This window comes from Elaeis guineensis, chromosome 9 (genome assembly GCF_000442705.2).
Source record: "Elaeis guineensis isolate ETL-2024a chromosome 9, EG11, whole genome shotgun sequence".
NCBI classification, from domain to species: domain Eukaryota; kingdom Viridiplantae; phylum Streptophyta; class Magnoliopsida; order Arecales; family Arecaceae; genus Elaeis; species Elaeis guineensis.
The window spans coordinates 25,717,872-25,736,671 of NC_026001.2; positions in this window are offsets into that span (position 1 = coordinate 25,717,872).

Here is an 18,800-nt window from a genome sequence, read left to right on the forward strand (position 1 = left end):
ATGCTGATTATTTCTTAGAATGTTAGGGGGATAGGGACAGTGGAGAAAAGAAGAGCCATAAAGGATTTGCTTGTAGGTTTAGCTTGTGACATCATCTTGATCCAGGAGTCAAAGGTGGCAGCACCTTCAATAAAGTTTTTAAGATCTTTGAGAGGTTCCAAGATTGATGAATGGTATTGGTTAGATGCAATTGGCACTGTAGGAGGTTTGATGCTCAGATAGAACTCTCATCGGTTTTCTCTCAAGAGAACTCTCAAATTAACCTTATCTTTGACGATTGAATTGAGATGCACTTGGCTGAACAAGAATCTTTGTATCTTCTCTATTTATGGGCCATGTGATCATGATCTTAGGGAGGATTTCTTCAAGAAACTCTTTGATGTGCATCATGCTTTGCAGGAACCATGGCTATTTGGGTGGTGATTTCAATATTACCATGAGGCCGAAGGATCGAAGAGGTAACCCACAGTGTTTATATGATAACTTGATATTTTTGGACCTTATCTTTAGACTGAGCCTCATTGATCTTGATCTCAAAGGTCAGGATTTTACTTGGAGCAATAGAAGGGACCATCCCTCCTTGGCAAGGCTAGATCGTTTTTTGCTCTCTGATGATTGAGAGGATATTTTTTCAATTTCAGTTCAGAAGGCTCTCTTAAGCTCGACGTCAATCATGTGCCTATCACCTTGGAGTGTAATGCAAAGTTTTTGAGATCCAACCTCTTTAGATTTGAATCTTGGTGGTTGTAGGAATCTGATTTTGAGGGCATTGTTGTTAGCTCATAGAAGAGTATCAGGGGTAGCAGCAACTCGATGGAGGCCTGGGTTAAGAACTTGAGGAACACCCATGGAGCTATCAAATCCTGGGCCTGTAAGAAGAGAATTATGAATAGGAAGCTCAAGGAAAAGGTGTTGCATGATATTGACATTCTGGATAAGAAGGAGAAGGTGGATCTTACATGTACAGAACTCACAGCAAGTCAAGTTTTAAGAGAATCCTTGGGGAGATGTATAGAAAAGAGAATTGTATTAGAAACAGAGATCAAAGTCACTTGGCTCAAAGAAGATGACAGGAATACGGTCTATTTTCATAAAGTTGCTTTTGGTCGAAGAAGGAGGAATCATATAGACTCACTGACGGTGGATGGATCGGAATTTAGCACACAAGGAGAGATTGCAAAGGCATTTCATTCTTTCTTCAAAATATCTTTGGTCATGCTTCCATGCCCAAGATTGGAATTCACTGGAATGTCATTCTGGATGAGTTGCCTATTGATCTTGCTAGCTTAGAGCGAGCCTTCACTCTTGGAGAGATCAAAGAAGCAGTGTTCTTCTTTGAAGGTAATAAAGCCCTGAGCCTTGATGGTTTCATTTTCTTCTTTTTTCATAAGTTTTGAAATTGGTTATATTGGGGATGTCTGACCAGGACACCATCACCATAGAATCTTTTCGATACCATTCGCATTACAGCAAAAAAAAGAAGAAAATAAAATAGAGAACACATAATCAGATATATGGAAGAGCCAAGTGCTACCTCCACGGGATATGCAAGCTCACTAGAAAAGAGAACACAAATGCAAGAGAAGAATACCCACTCTCAACTCTCCGTACATAACTCTCTCAACTAGAAGCTATCCTCACAAAAGCTCTCTCAAATCTTCTAAGGAAATCCTCTCACAGGTCTGTCAGTACTAGGCTCCTCGATGCCTCTGGATGCTTCTTGTGGAGTGAACCGCTACATTATATCTCTCCGTAGCTGCTCTACCTGATGCTGCTCTATCCTCCATCTTCTGTCGGTGCTCTGTAGTATCTGCTCTGCCTGCTGCGCACACTCGATGCACTGTCAGACTTCTCTCAATGGCTGCACGAGCCTCCCTCGCACTAATGCCTCTGCTCATGGCTCTCTATCGTGCTCGCTTTGCATGTGTTCTCGATTCTGCTTGTCCACAGGCCTCTTAAAGCCCCAAAACTCAAACTTGATCAAAGAGCTACTTCTGATTGGACTCCAAAATATCTAGACCATCCAATCAGCACTGCAAGCAACTTACCCATCAGATAGTGCTTGATCAAGCATCCTGGCTGTTTGATCACACCTCATCGTGCGCTGCATGCCCGCTTGATCAGTCTGGAGTTTTCTTCGTCGTTGGATCAGGATCAGATCTTTCTTGAACCATCCAATCATGCACCGATCCATGTGAAATGCCCGTAGATCACTGATGCTGTGGATCATGAATCCAAATCACGTGGACTGTAATTTTAAACCGCGGTGGACCATCTCTCAGGCATCGCATGGGCCTGAGCCGCTTACTATGCACATCCGCATGCATCCACACTGGGCTGCGTGCTTGCGATTGGCCCATACACCCCTGCGTGATGGGCCGCATGTCTGCAGCTACGCCCACGGGCCTGGGGCCCCCTGCGGGCATCCTCTGACCTGTGCACTATGGGTTCCACTGGGCCACATGCTGCAGGCTGTACCTCTGGGCTCCTCATGATGCGCTCTTTGAGCTAGAATTCTTTGTATTTAGATTTTATTCCTATGGATCAAATTCGAGATATTTCTTTTAATAATCTCACCTCAACTCGATATTCGACCTCCACTGATTTGAGAGCTTCTGAATCTTCTCGCCCCATACTCTAGGACAATCACCTGCTACTCATGGATGGACAAACATGAGAGTCGAGCCAGATTGCTTGATCCCATCTCCATCATATGTTGTACGAACTTCACAGCACCTCTTGACCTGAGACTTGCTTGAGATAGTCTCCGCCGATGTCACTCATCCTCTCGAGTCTCTCATCCATGTCCGATCCGTCTCCATCTAGAGCTCCACCTTGCATTGGGCTCTCGCTGGCATCCTCCATGCAGACGGTCTTCCTTACACAAGAGAGCATCGATCAACCCTCCATGATTGATCTGCATCTTGATTGTGCCTGTCTTCTCCATCTTCAATCTTACTCACCACCGCTGCAACTACACTGGTACCACTGGGCTCTGATACCAATTATTAGGATGTTTGGCCAGGGCACTACCATCATAGGACCTTTTCGATACCACTCACATTACAGCAGGAAGAAAAAAAAAAATAGAGAACACACAATCAGGTATGTGAAACAGCCCAAGCGCTGCCTCCACAGGCATGCAAACTTCACTGAAAAAGAGAACATAAGTATAAGAAGAGAACATCCACTCTCAACTTCCGTACACAACTCTCTCAACTAGAAGCTATCCTCACAAAAGCTCTCTCAAATCTCTCAAGGACATCCTCTCACAGGCCTGCAGTACCAGGATCTTCGATGCCTTGGATGCTTCTTGTAGAGCGAACCGCTACATCATGCCTTCCACAGCTGCTCTGCCTGATGCTGCTCTACCTTCGATCTCCTGTCAGAACTCTACAGTATCTATTTAGCCTGTTGCGTACACTCGTGCGCTATCGGATTCCTATCGATGGCTGCATGAGCCTCTCTTGCACTGATGCCTCTACTCATGGCTCTCTACCGCGCTCGCTCTGTATGAGCTCTCGATTCTGTTCACCCACAGGCCTCTTAAAGCCCCAAAATTCAAACCTGATCAAAGAGCTACTCTGATTGGATTCCAAAAATGTCTGGACTATCTGATCAGTGCTGCAAGCGACTCTGCCTAGTAGATAGTGCTTGATCAAGCATCCTAGCGTTCATCGTGCCTCATCATGCACTGCACGCCTGCTTGATCAGCCTGGAGCTTCCTCCATCGTTGGATCAGGATCGGATCTTCCTAAACCATCTAATCAGGCATCGATCCACGTGAAATGCCCGCCGACCAGCTCCGTCGTGGATCGGAACCCAAATCGTGTGGACTGCATTTTACACCATGGTGAACCATCTCTGAGCGTCACCTAGGCCTAGGCATGCACTGTGCATGCTCGCACGCACCTGGCTGGGCCGCATGTTCGTGGCGGCCCCGCACCGCTGCATGTGGGACGCACGCCTACGTGGCCTAGGTGCTGGGGCTGCATGCATGCTTGCAGGCCGCACCCACGGACCTGGGCCCCCTACGAGCCATCCTCCAACCTACGTGCTGTAGGTCCCACTGGGCCGTGCACTGCAGACTGTACCTTCGAGCTCCTCGCAATACATTCTTCGAGCTAGGATTCTTGTATCTAGATTTTTGCTCCTGTGGATCGAATTCGAAGAATTTTTTCCAACAGGTTAGTGATGATTTGGTGGTACTCCTTGATGATTTCTATAATGGTGCCCTTGATATGGGCCGGCTTAATTTTGCCTTCGTCACTTAATCCCAAAGAAGATGGGTCAGCTTTCGGTTAGTGATTTCGACCTATTGTCTATTGAAAGTCTTTATAAAATCATTCAAAGATTCTTTCTTGAAGGCTCTCAGCTCTGCTTCCAATCCTAATTGATGACTCACAATCAGCTTGTGTCAAAGGAAGAAGCATCATTGAATGTTTTCTTAGTGCTCATGAGATGCTAGCTTACATGAAGAGATTAGGAAAGAAAGGTATGCTTTGTAAATTAGATTTTAAAAAAACATTTGATAGATTGAATTGAGACTTCCTGTTTGAGGTACTCTGTGCTAGAGGATTCCCTTACAGATGATTTGGATGGATTTATAGCTTGCTTTCTTCAACCTCAATTGCTATCTTGCTAAATGGACCGCCTAGCAGATAGGTGAAGTGTAAGTAGGGTTTGAGGCAAGGAGATCCTCTATCACCCTCTTTGTTCATATTGGCAGTGGATGTTCTCTTACACTTTTCAAGTGAGCTAGTACTTTAGGTTTGATCGAAGGTATTGGGCATCAGAAGGAGTTTGATGATATTTTGAGCTTACAGTTTGTTGATGACACTCTATTATTTTATGCTGGTAAGAAGGATAGTGTATTGACTTCCAAAGTAATTTTATTAGCATTTGACGGTGCATCTAGTCTGAGTATAAACTTCCATAAAAGCTTGATCATCTGTTTGAATATGACAGAGAATGAGTCTGCTCAATTTGCATCTTGGATGAACTGTAAACAGGTTCTCTCCCCTTTCAATGCTTGGGCTTTCCTCTTCATTTTAAGAAATTGCCTAAAGATTGGTGGATGCCTTTGATTGATAAGATGAGCTCAAGACTAGCTTCTTGAAAATAAAAATTGCTTTCATGGGATGGGAGACTAACTTTACTCAACTCGGTACTGTCTACGCTTCCTTCCTATTACATCTCTATCTTTAAATTATCAAGGAGGGTCATAAATAGGCTAGATAAGATGCGCAGAGTATTTCTCTGGAAAGGCTCCAATACTATGGGTGGATTTCATTGTCTGACAAATTGAGATACTATCTATAAATCTATAGAGCAAGAAGGTTTGGGAGTGATGAACTTGACTCAGATGAACCAATCTTTCTTGGCCAAATGGGCTTGAAGTTTCTACAAGGGTCCCCCAACCCCTGTGGTGGCAGATTGCATGCGCGTACTATCCGAGGAGGAGATTCGACATGAGATTATGAAAAGGTACATCTAGATTTTTTTCTATTTAGAAGGATGTGTGCTCAAAAAAATTAGCATTCTGGAATTGTGTGGCATTCAAAGCTGGGAATGGAGATTCCATTAGGTTTTGGGAAGATGATTGGATGGATGTGATGTCTCTTGCTTCTCGCTTCGATGCTCTTTACTCCCAAGTGATGAAGATGAATATGCCCATCGCACCATTTTGGAGTTGAAGAAAGTTGGATTGGTGCATTAGAGTGTGGGGACCATTGACTGAATTTCAAGCTAATCTACTAGCTTTTTTGCTTGTCTCTCTTCCCCTCTCAGATCTTCTCATATTGTAGATGTGCCGTGTGAAAACTGACTCAAAATGGATTATTCTCTGTTGGCTCTTTCTATAAATTCCTCGATTGTGATGGCCTAAAATGTCCATTTGTTAAAGTGCTTTGGAGAATTTGTGCTCCTGAAAAGGTCAGGATCTTTTTGTGGTTAGCAACAATGAATAAGCTACACGTAGATGAGGTGCTTGCCAAGAAGATTAGAATGTTAGCAATGGTTGTGCTCCATGTTGCTCAAATATAGAAATATCTAATCATCTTTTCTTTAGATGCACATTCGCTCAGAGTTTATGGACTACTCTTAAGCTATAGCTGAGATTGAAAGGAAGGCTGTCTTCATTTTTGACCTTTGGATGAGTTGGAGGAAGAAGAATAGAAGTTATTTGGACAACAAGGCAGGGGATAAGCTTATGACTGCTGTTTGTTGGGAAATATGGAGGGAGAAAATGCATGCATCTTCTTAACCAAGAAAGGATCTATTTATTCTATTTTGCAAAACATCCTCCAGTCTTTGGGAAGCTGGAGTATTTTCAGTCCATCTAAGACTAATTCTGAGGTACAGAGTCTTTGGAAGAGACTTGAAAGTTGGCATACCTTCCAAAATCTAATCTTTTCTTTTTTATCATTAATCTCTTATATATATTATGTAATCTGTATCTGTTTCTTGTTATGAAATAAATTAGGAGATAGCTCCTTGCCGCCTCCCTTTTTCCTTCAAAAAAAAAATTCTCTCTTACTATTCTTCAATTTTCAACTGATTTGAGCGTCGAAGGATCTCCATCAAAAAATCTTTCGATCAAGAATTTTTTGTAAGCCTAGCTCTAGCATCCGAAAGAAGCCATCTTCAGCACCTCGTCCCCAGCCAAGGATCCATCCACCTAATCTTCTGTTGAGGATTCTTCCGCCTCATCTTCTGTCGAGGATCCTTCTACCTCATATTCTATCGAAGATTCTTCTACCTCATTTTCTACAAAGACCCTTCCACCTCATCTTAGCATCCTCAACCTTGATCCATTTTCATCTTTGTTATAATGTCCCGAAGGTCTCAAAGATATTATGCACTGGTCCTTAATATATCCACGAGCATTATAACAATTGATTTTACCCAGAAAAAAATTATGATTTCATCTAAAATCCATGTATTTGTGCCATATTCTATATTAAACCACATGATGTATTCATGTAAAACCACCATGACCCAAATGATGAAGGAACAAATATACTCTCTAAGGAAGCTGTTCTCTTTTTTCTTTATGCTTGTCTTTTAGATAATTTTATGACGGTATTCTCTTCTCATGCCCGTCAACTTTGTTGAATCATGGTTGTCTACTAAATCCTATATTGCTATGAACTCCTTTAAACCAGCAATTTAGCAATATCACACATTTTCTTTTAGATGAACAATCTTATGCACATGTTACTTTTGGTCAAGAGTCACCTGTTAATAAAAACTTCTTTTTATACTTTGACAACATAAGATGCATGATGCATGTGATAATATATTGTATAAAGTAAATATTTTAGCAAATAATGATAACCAGCACTGTGAAACATGATGCATTGGATTTAGTCAAGGCCCATCAAATAAATGATACGCATGGTAGAGGTATAAAGTAAATTATCATAATAAAAATAAGTATTTTTAACTATTCTAAATGCATGCTTTCTTCCTTTTTTTCAAAAAACATGTTAGAATATTAGAAATAGAATCTCGTATGTGTATAGTACACTGCTCTCCATGCTTGAAGTATTACTATCTATTCAGTATTTTAACCTCAGAATTAGGCTCCACTCCATCGAAACTAAGATTGCCCCTCCATTATTGGCCATAAAGACACCTCCTTAAGAACTATGGTAGTTGTTTTGTTGGTTTTTGCTCTTTGGAACAGACATACTCAGTTCGAGATCTTCATGAGATGGCCACAGAGAGAGAGGGGGGGAGAGGAAAAAAATAAAGATCACCATTCCTCCTATTAGAACCCCAAATGAATAATAGGTTGTGTTGCTGCCAATTCCTAAGTCGAAAAGATCAAAGCTGGTCTCCTCAATTGAAAGCTAGGCAATGGACTCCTCGACTGAAGACTTTTTAGAAGAGTACGAGACGTAGGAGTCTTTGATGGAATATGAGGTGGAAGCATCCTCTAAATCTCCAAGGAAGGCCCAATGGCTACATCCACCCGAGAGGGTCGGGCCACCCCCAGAAAGATCCAAGATCCTTTCGTGGAGTGGCATCCTAGAATAGCCCTGGCAGTTGCCACCATGACTCAGCAAGTGAAGTTGCAGAAGTTTCCAATACCTCCCATGCTAAATGAAGATGCCATGCAGTGTGCTCCCCTTCGATGTGCTCCATTGAGGTGAACTTTGGCTATGCGGAGGTGTAAGAAGGCTACATCTAGTGGGATCAAGCAATGACCGTGCTCAAGCAACCGAAAAGATGACATCCTGGAGAGAAGACTAGATGGTTTCAACTTCGAGTAGCAGAAAATTTCTATTTATAAAGAAATCACACCCCAGTGCCTCCAACTATCCCACTGGGCGCAGACACGTGTCATTGGGGGAAAAGTCTTGAAGGCCGTGCCATCAGGGATTGAAGTGCCAACTACGCCTTTCAAAGCATCATCACTATCAAAAAGATACTTGGCATTAAATGCCTAGAGGAATATGGTTTGCTAGTGTACAGCCTTTCAGAGAAGATCCCGTTCCGACTAAGACCCCTGAAAGGAACAGGGGGAAGGTATCCAGTGCATCCCCGAATAGGATAAGGTATGTGGGTGCTTGTGTAAACTTTGGAAATCGGATCAGTGAGTCAACTCCTTGGAGACACCCCGATCTAGATGCCTCGACTTCTGGACATAGGTTGGCGTAGTGCCGAAGACAAGAGGATACGCTAACCCCAGAAAGAACCTTTTATAGATAGAAATCTTGAGAGCAATCTAGCGACGAATGATCGAGGTTGGAGCCACTGAAACCTGCTCGGGAATCACCTTGCAAATCTTTGTCGAGTAAATAATGATTTTCAAGGGAGACCTAATTATTCCAAAGGTCCACCCAATGACAAAGATTGGACATACACTGATGTCCTCAACCTAGCGATTTCACAATCACGTAGCGTTAAAGGCTTTGGCAAAAGACTGTGTCTTTGAGAAAGGATGCAACCATGAAAGAGGTACATATGATAAAAATTCATCTTTCATTCATAAAATATTTACATAAAAATGGTAACAAAAAGGCATCGAAAAAAAAGAAGAAAAAGAAGAAAAAGACAAGGATGAAGATTCAATCCTCATCCGAGGAGAATGCCCCCATTTTCTTATCGCTATTCCTATGGCAGAGGCAGTGCAGATCCAGCTGTGACATCATGTACTGTAGGCGGGTCTTGTAGTTCTCAAATTTTGGATGAAACCAGTGATGGAGGTGTCGAGGCACTCTCCCTTGAAGGCCTTCGAGGCCTTGTACTCTACGATGCAGTAGAGTCAGGCCTCGATGAAGGCCTCTATAGAGGTCCCCGATAGATCACTCCCTTAGAGATAGAGGAACCCTCACCCGAGGCCCTTGGAGGAAATGGTGCCTGTCGCTTCAGGAGATACTTGGGGGTTCAGACGAGGCAGTCTTTGCCCTCTTGGGTGGAGGCTTCCCTCTCAAGAAAGCCATCTTTTTCTTCGCAGACTCCTTCATTGATCACGATGATGGCTCCATCATGGCAAAGCACCAAAAGACGAGTGGAAGTTTCTTGACAAATGCATTTGCTATAGGAGAGCAACCTATTTATACAGGTTCCAACTGATGTGTGCCCAACCAACCGGCAATCGAGTTGTGCCATGTGGTCAGACCCATAGCACCAAATATCACTGCTATTAATTACACCCTCATCCATTCCAAATACTAAGGAAGGACTCTTGAAATGCTTCAAAACTCACCATAATTTGCCATGCGGCAGATGAGGATAGGCTTGAGGCAACTCTCCGATGTGTTCCCTCGAAGAATCCCCTGATATTAATGACAGATAGGATTATGAAGCATCCTGCAAACAAATACTAGAAGTGTCCGATAACATATTCGTAGCCTAATTCCCTTCGAGATCCTAATCGAGACAACATCAGTCAACAAGGTTCTTGAAACACATCTGAAGACAACCTTGGGCCTCCTTCGAACATCAAGCCAAAGTCTCCAAATCAATTGAACTTGGATCGATGCCATAGACCTCGAAGAGCCTAAAATGGTGACTCACGTCCAAAGCTCTTCTGGAAGGCTAACGATCTAGGAAAACATTAGGACTCTGAAGAAATTTCATAAAACCACTCCAACATCCATCCATCCACCCTTCTAGGCCATCAATGATTTAAGACTTAGAAGAATATCCACCAACTTCAGAGTCGCAGCCCAAAGATAAGGACATCAAAACCTATCAAACCATATTTCAACATCGAAGAATGTCCAAGTAGTTTGGACTCCTACCATCATCGACTTAACAATAAGACCTCTCATAATAGCTAACTCATCGAACGCCAGCTTGATGTTGGATGAGGCCTAGCTGCTACAAGCTTCACACTCATCATCAAAGTGATAACCAAAGGCCACATCAAGCACCAAACTATGGTCGGACCCAGGAGCACCGACGATCGCAGACACCAGCCGAAGAGTCACTTTGATAGAAATCTGGCACAAGTCGTTGCTAGTCCAAGTCATCGCATAATTTTCATCATGTCGGCACCGGTACAAGGTAGTGCCTGGCTACATCTATCACATCAATGAAGCCTCACAGTTGCGTTGAAGCTTACTCTGATGCATGACTTGGGAATCCAAAGGAAGACCTACTTTCCAGTGTGAAGTACTTCGCACTGAAAAGTGGGAGGCAAAGTGTTATACCATATTTGGTCCTCTGCTGAAGTGTCCAATTTTCGAAAACGTAGTAGACACTTGACACATGACCTAATGGTTCAAAGCACGTGATCTGAACAATATCATGTGATCCGAACAATATCACAAATATCGACATCTAGTCGATCACCTCATGAGATCGGTAACGTGGTGATGCCTGCATCATCAGATTTCCACCGATGCCATATCACCTCCATCTTGACTCCCTATAAGCCATCCTTCAGATCAGATGCTTTTAGGAGCACCTGGCAAAGGATCTCATTGGGTCAGCATTTTGCTATGCAGACCCACGATCCCTTCAAACATGGGTGATAGACCCCGTGGTAGCCTACCGATACCCACTCTCATGGCTCTAACAGTTACTACTCTGACTCCTACAATATCCTCCACTATAGCTCTAATAGCCATGATCTTGACACCGACTGATGCTAACAGCCTGACAGGCTCTCTCCTGCAGATTTTTCTTCTTTCTCAACTTGAGAGTCTCGTTCCCATCTTCTTCCTCTACTGTTCTCCTTCTCTGACTGCCATTGATTTGATCGTCAGAGGATCTTCGGTTGAAGAACCCCCATCTTATTCTCCGAAGATTGGACTTTCTTTGCAGGTGCTCGGATTTGACCGGCTCCTACCTGCTCCAAGGACATGCTGTCCTCTATCTAGGCCGTCCAACTACGTTACTCCAACCGCTTCCATCACTTCGACCCAATCAGAGAGGAGCAGCAATAAAAATCATATTGGATCTTAATCACCGAGTTCCATCAATTATTAATTTAGATATTTTGGTTGCCATGCATTGCAATGATTGTCTCCTCATTTGCATGATGAAGCTAAGCTTAATTATAGTTGGTTTAACAAGCTATCGTGTTGTACATGCCAATGCCTAGTATCACTACAATGTGAAAATCTAATATAGGATTTAAAAAAAAAATGAAACATTAACCCTGTCTATGCTTTCATGTTGAACTAGTTTTGAGCCCGCACCTTATGTGCGGGTTCTAGGTCATATCATTGATTATTTTTTAAAATTAATTATTTTTTTGACTAATAAATCAATATGGTAAAATAATGTTCATCTAAATTCTTGATATCAATCCATATTTTCAGTTACATACATGAGTGAATTTTAATTACAAAAATACAATAATATCATACTTTAATCACATTATTTAATTCGCATACATGGGCTTCAATTCAGTCATTTAATACTATAATATTTTTTTATTTAATTTAATAATATTTTATAAATTTTTTTAGATCTACGTGGTATTCATAGGTGTTGGTGCAAAAATCCACCTGCACCGGAGAAGCTGGAGTTGAAGAAGCCGCGGTCGCCGCCGGGACCTGCAAGGGAAGTCTAAACCGGAGGTGGAGTTGCTCCGGCAAGACCCTCCGACGCTCAAGTCAGTTCTCTGCCTCAACAAGAATGGAGTGCTCGAATGGAGAGTTTAGCAGAGTTTTGAGATAAGGCAAAAGGGCTTAAGGAATAACGTATCTGAGTCCCCCCCTTTTATAGGCGGGGGAAGCAACGGACTGATGGCGACGTCTGTAACCGCCTGGTAGTGGGCCGCCCATGGTCAGGAGAATTGATTGCGAAAGATAATGGAGCAGACACGTGGCCATCATCATATCCTGCCACATAGGGCCTGCTGCAGGTAGTGGGGCGGCGTCCGTTACTGCTAGTTGTCAGCGAGTAGTGGGATCGTGCAGCACCTGCCGCAGGGAGCAGCATCATAGCTGTTGACACAGCCTGTCACAGAGTAGTGGGATCGTGCCGCACCTGTCGCAGGGGGAGGTGGAGCCACGTGGAATCCACTACAAGAAGTGAAACAGGATCATGGCAATTATTGTTATCTGCCAGGGGACACAGAGCTGTTGATCAAGGCTCGGCAGTGGTCGGAGTTCGGCCTTTGTAGGAGTCCGGGAGGAGTCTGCCTGCGGCTGTATTCATTGGCGTCAGGGATGAGGCTCGGCTCCTTTAAGGCTCGGCTCCTCCTGCAATTGGTACCGAGAGCGGAGCCCGGGCGGAGCTGCAACTGCTGTCGGTGGTGGAGCCCGGCTCCCGTAGGAGTCCGGGCGGAGCTGCAACTGCTGTCGGTGGTGGAGCCCGGCTCCCGTAGGAGTCCGGGCGGAGCCGTTCTGCTGTTGATGGAGGAGCCCGGCTCCCGTAGGAGTCCGGGCGGAGCCGTTTCGCTGTTGGTGGAGGAGCCCGGCTCCCGTTGGAGTCCGGGCGGAGCCGTTCTGCTGTTGGTGGAGGAGCCCGGCTCCCGTTGGAGTCCGGGCGGAGCCGTTCTGCTGTTGGTGGAGGAGCCCGGCTCCCGTTGGAGTCCGGGCGGAGCCGTTCTGTTGTTGGTGGAGGAGCCCGACTCCCGTTGGAGTCCGGGCGGAGCCGTTCTGCTGTTGGTGGAGGAGCCCGGCTCCCGTTGGAGTTCGGGCGGAGCCGTTCTGCTGTTGATGGAGGAGCCCGGCTCCCGTAGGAGTCCGGGCGGAGCCGTTCCGCTGTTGGTGGAGGAGCCCGGCTCCCGTTGGAGTCCGGGCGGAGCCATTCTACTGTTGGTGGAGGAGCCCGGCTCCCGTTGGAGTCCGGGCGGAGCCGTTCTGCTGTTGGTGGAGGAGCCCAGCTCCCGTTGGAGTCCGGGCGGAGCCGTTCTGCTGTTGGTGGAGGAGCCCGACTCCCGTTGGAGTCCGGGCGGAGCCGTTCTGCTGTTGGTGGAGGAGCCCGGCTCCCGTTGGAGTCCGGGCGGAGCCGTTCTGCTGTTGATGGAGGAGCCCGGCTCCCGTAGGAGTCCGGGCGGAGCCGTTCTGCTGTTGAATTCGGCTGCGGGTATTTTATATCCAACACCAGTCCCCCTACTTTCGAGTTTGAATTTCAAGCAAAGGAAGTACACAGAGAGAGATGCGCGCAGCCGGAATCGCCCCTTCGAACTTTGCGCACTGCCGCCCCCATTTAATGTGCGCACGTCAGAATTTGTTTTTCGGTGAAGGTGACTTGAAAAGTCTTTTCGGAGCTCCCGTCGAAACGCGATCCTAAGCGTCGCTCTACGGGGATTCGCAAGCGGTCAACCCTCGATGACGGTGAAGGGGATAAGCGCGCCACGCGGCACACATCAGTTGGCCCAAGAATACCCACCGCCATAACTGCGCCAGGATCCATCGACTATTTAAACCCCTCGGCCCCTTCGTAACTTCATTCTGGCGTTGTTCTTTCATCTGAGAGTCCCGCTCCTCTTGCCCCAGTCCCTGTCTCCTTCCCTTATACCATGTTATCTACTCGGGAGGCTGTCCTCGAGGGAATTCTTAGGGTTTGGAGGAAGGAGAGAAGGAGAATGGCGGCCGGTGAGAATCTCCGTCGCTCTAGAGGGAGCCCAAGGAAAAATTCCTTCAACAACAGGGGTTTAATAACGGGGGCTGTCGGGGAAGCTATTCTGCCCGCGAATCTCGGGGCAGCAAGGCGGGGTGATACCGGTCAAGAGGGCAGAATAGACGTCACAAGCCATGACGGGATCCTTGACGCCGTCGGAGCCGAGAGACCAGAGGCGGTCGGCGCTGACGGTGGGGTAGTAGAACTTGTTGCGGAGGCGGTGGAAGTAACGCATGCCGACCTTGCCGGAGCGTCTCGGGCGGCGATCGTCGTTGCCTCCAGTAGATCTTGTTGCGGGGACGGTGGAAGTAACGCATGCCGACCTTGCCGGAGCGTCTCGGGCGGCGATCGTCGTTGCCTCCTCCACCTCCGGGGATCAACTCCACCCCTTTTCCGCTAAAGTTGGGACCTTGGGAACAGAACGAGGCGAGATGGGCGAGAGCTGTTACACGCGCTGGAGAATGTGACTGAGAAGGATAGAGACGGAGTTCGTAGCTCGGAGCGGTCTCCGGTTCGTCCTGCCCGAACCGTGCCCGTGACACTTGCGATGACGTGTATCTTCTTTTTTTCCTGACCCACCGGGTCCTGTAATGTGTACTTCTGTTAAAAAAAGTGATTTCAGTACCTTGTTTGCATCTTGTGTTGAATAGTAGTGCGCCGAACTCCTTCATTTTCCTTTCCTTCTCTTTGTCTGTGTTACGTCGTTCCAGGATCGTCGGCGACCCTTTCAGCTCATGCGGGGTCGTCACTCGCCGAGCTTCTTTTCAGCTTTTATGTCGTTCGGAGATATCCACTTGTCAGGTTTGCTTGGATTTTTCTCTGCTGAAGTCGAAGCTAAGTTCGGCTCCCTTGATAGTCCGAACGGAGAAGCTCTCCGGAGGTTGGAGTAGCTCGGTTCTTGTAAAAGTCGGGGCAAAGTTTTTCTGTAATCAAAGTCACAAATAAAGCCGAAATAAAGCCCGGCTTCTGTAGAAGTCCGGGTGGAGTTGTCCTGTATCTGTCGTTGTCGGTGGAGCCCGGCTCCCGTAGGAGTCCGGGCGAAGCCTTCTTAGCGGCGGAACCCGGCTCCCGTAGGAGTCCGGGCGAAGGTTTCTTGGCGGCGGAACCCGGCTCCCGTAGGAGTCCGTGTGAAGTCTTCTTTGCGTAGGGATCCGGCTCCCGTAGGAGTCCGGGCGAAGTCTTTTTTATGGCAGAACCCGGCTCCCGTAGGAGTCCGGGTGAAGTCTTCTTGGCGTAGGGATCCGGCTCCCGTAGGAGTCCGGGCGAAGTCTTTTTTGTGGCGGAACCCGGCTCCCGTAGGAGTCCGGGTGAAGTCTTCTTGGCGTAGGGATCCGGCTCCTGTAGGAGTCCGGGTCTTCCACTTTGCTCATGTCAGGACGAGGTTCTCCTCCTGTTCCTGACAGGGCTGCGGGGGCACATATGGGCGTTGCGAGGCCTCTCCCCCCATCCGGTCTAAAAGAACCGGGCCTTCGACTTTGCTCAAGTTAGGGCGAGGTTCTCCTCCTGTCCCTAACAGGGCTGTGGGGGCACATATGGGCGTTGCAAGGCCTCTCCCCCCATCCGGTCTAAAAGAACCGGGCCTTCGACTTTGCTCAAGTTAGGGCGAGGTTCTCCTCCTGTCCCTAACAGGGCTGTGGGGGCACATATGGGCGTTGCAAGGCCTCTCCCCCCATCCGATCTAAAAGAACCGGGCCTTCGACTTTGCTCAAGTTAGGGCGAGGTTCTCCTCCTATCCCTAACAGGGCTGTGGGGGCACATATGGGCGTTGCAAGGCCTCTCCCCCCATCCGGTCTAAAAGAACCGGGCCTTCGACTTTGCTCAAGTTAGGGCGAGGTTCTCCTCCTGTCCCTAACAGAGCTATGGGGGCACATATGGGCGTTGCAAGGCCTCTCCCCCCATCCGGTCAAAAAGAACCGGGCCTTCGACTTTTATAAGGTTGCCCTCTCGTTTTTGATATCGCCTGCTTGAATTGTCCTAGGGCACGTATTTTTTTTTTTTTTTTTTTTAGGACGAAATCACTGGTAGTACATCCGTAAGTTTTCTGAGCTCCACGGTCGCGGGAGGTCAGCTCCCCCGAGCTCCCTGAGATAATAAGTTCCAGGTCGGACTACTTCCTTGACCTCATAAGGTCCCTCCCAGTTTGGGGCGAGCTTCCCCTGGCCCTGAGGTTGTGAGACAGCAGCTCGTCGGAGTACTAGATCCCCTGCTTTGAATGCCTTGTTCTTCACTCGGGCGTTGTAATATCGGGCAACTTTCTGTCTGTAGGCTGTCATTCGAACCTGAGCAATCTCCCGCCTTTCTTCCAGTAGGTCGAGGTTGGCTTTGAGACTTTGCGCGTTTTGGGGTTCGTCGAATGCCACGACTCGTGCCGACGGAAGCTTAAGCTCGATCGGGATGACGGCTTCCGTACCAAAGGCTAGAGCAAAGGGAGTCTCTCCTGTAGGCAACCTCTGGGTGGTCCGATAAGCCCATAGTACATGATAAAGTTCGTCCGCCCAAGTCCCTTTTGCTCTTTCGAGCTTGGTCTTAATCCCCTGCAAAAGGGTTCTGTTTGTTACCTCGGCTTCGCCGTTCGCCTGGGGATGGGCCACTGATGTGAATTTGTGGGAGATGTTTAGGTCTTCACAGAATTCAGCAAATCTGGCTCCCGCGAACTGCCGTCCATTATCAGTGATGAGGGTTCTAGGCAAACCGAACCTGCACACGATCGATTTCCAGACGAAATCCTGCACTTTCGCTTCTGTGATTTTGACTAGTGGCTCGGCCTCGACCCATTTGGTAAAGTAGTCGATCGTTACAAGGAGGAATTTCCTTTGACCAGACACCATGGGAAAGGGGCCAAGAATATCCATTCCCCATTGCGCAAAAGGCCATGGGGCGCTCAAGGGTGTAAGCTCGGTAGCAGGTTGTCTCTGGACGTTGGCGTACCTCTGGCATCGATCACACTTTTTGACATATTCAATTGAATCATGGTGCATTGTTGGCCAGTAATACCCTTGGCGGAGTAGCTTGTGGGATAGAGACCTGGCACCTAAATGGCTTCCGCAAGCTCCCTCGTGCACTTCCCATAAAGCGTAGTCAGCTTCTGAGGGTCGGAGGCATCTTAAGAGAGGCAAGGAGTACGATCTTTTGTATAATTTGCCCTCATAAAGGATGTACCGGGAGGCTTGATTTCAGAGTTTTCGGGCTTCTTTCGCATCCTGGGGGAGAATCTCATCTCTAAGATAAGTTATCAGCGGGTCGACCCAGCTGGGCTCGTGGTCGATCTCCATTACGAGTCGCGGTTCTTCCGTACTCGGTTGTTTTAAAACTTCAAAGAGGACGCCCTTTGGTAATTCGGCCGGAACCGATGTCGCCAGTTTGGAGAGAAGATCGGCTCTGATGTTCTCCGACCTAAGAATTTGCCTGATGTCGAAATTGCCAAAGGCGGGGATGAACTCCTTCACCTTTTCGAGATATTTGGCCATACTGTCCTCCCGTGCTTCAAAGCTCCCGCTGACCTGCCCTACAACAAGTTGGGAATCGCTATGCACCCGGAGTTGGCCTATTCCAAGCTCCTTAGCGATCCTCAACCCTGCGATCAGAGCTTCATACTCCGCTCCATTGTTCGTTGCGGGGAATTCGAAACGCAGAGCGTACTCCATAATGACTCCCTCCGAGCTGGTCAAGATCAGGCCTGCACCCGTGCCTGCCATGTTGGACGATCCGTCCACATGGAGGGTCCAAAAGTTATCGGACAGATTGGCTTCTTCGTTGGGGGAGTTCGGTTGAGTCCTCAAGTCGTCAATTTTGTTTTGTTCAGGTTCGGCCTCCTCGGGGATGGTGCATTCTACTATGAAATCCACCAACACTTGGGCTTTTATCGTCGGTCTAGGCTTGTAGTTGATGTCGAATTCTGTGAGCTCGATGGCCCATTTCGCCATTCTTCCGGAGACATCAGATCGGTGTAAAACCGCCTTGATCGGTTGGTCGGTGAGTAACGTCACCGTGTGCCCTTGAAAGTAAGGTCGGAGTCTCCGAGCTGCAATCAACAAGGCGTAGGTCAGTTTTTCTAATTTAGTATACCTGGTCTCGGCGTCCCTCAACACGCGACTAATGTAGTAGACCGGTCGCTGGACTTTCATTTCCTCCTTAACAAGGACGGCTGCAAGGGCTGTGGGAGAGACTGCCAGGTACAAAAATAATTCCTCTTTGGGCTCGGGCTTTGCCAGCAGTGGGGGCGAGCCAAGATAGCTTTTCAATTCTTCGAATGTCTGTTGGCATTCAGGGGTCCAACAGAAGTTTTTCGGCTGCTTGAGAGTTTGAAAGAAGGGCAGACATCGCTCGGCCGACCTTGCGACAAAGCGATTGAGAGCCGCAACTCTTCCTGTGAGGCACTGAACCTCTTTGATCGATCTTGGGGCGATCATATTTTGGATGGCGCGGATTTTCTCCGGATTGGCCTCTATCCCGCGCCCTGATACCATGAAGCCCAGGAACTTTCCCGAGGTTACCCCAAAGGCGCATTTGGTCGGGTTCAGCTTCATTCTATACTTTCGAAGAGCGCCAAAGGTTTCTTCGAGGTCGGCGACATGATTCCCAGAAGACCTGCTTTTCACGAGCATATCGTCTACATAAACTTCCATATTTCGACCGATCTGCTCCTTGAAGATTTTGTTCACCAATCGTTGATAGGTTGCACCCGCGTTCTTGAGGCTGAATGGCATAACCCTGTAGCAGTAAAGGCCGCAATTAGTGATAAAAGCAGTCTTTTCTTCATCTTC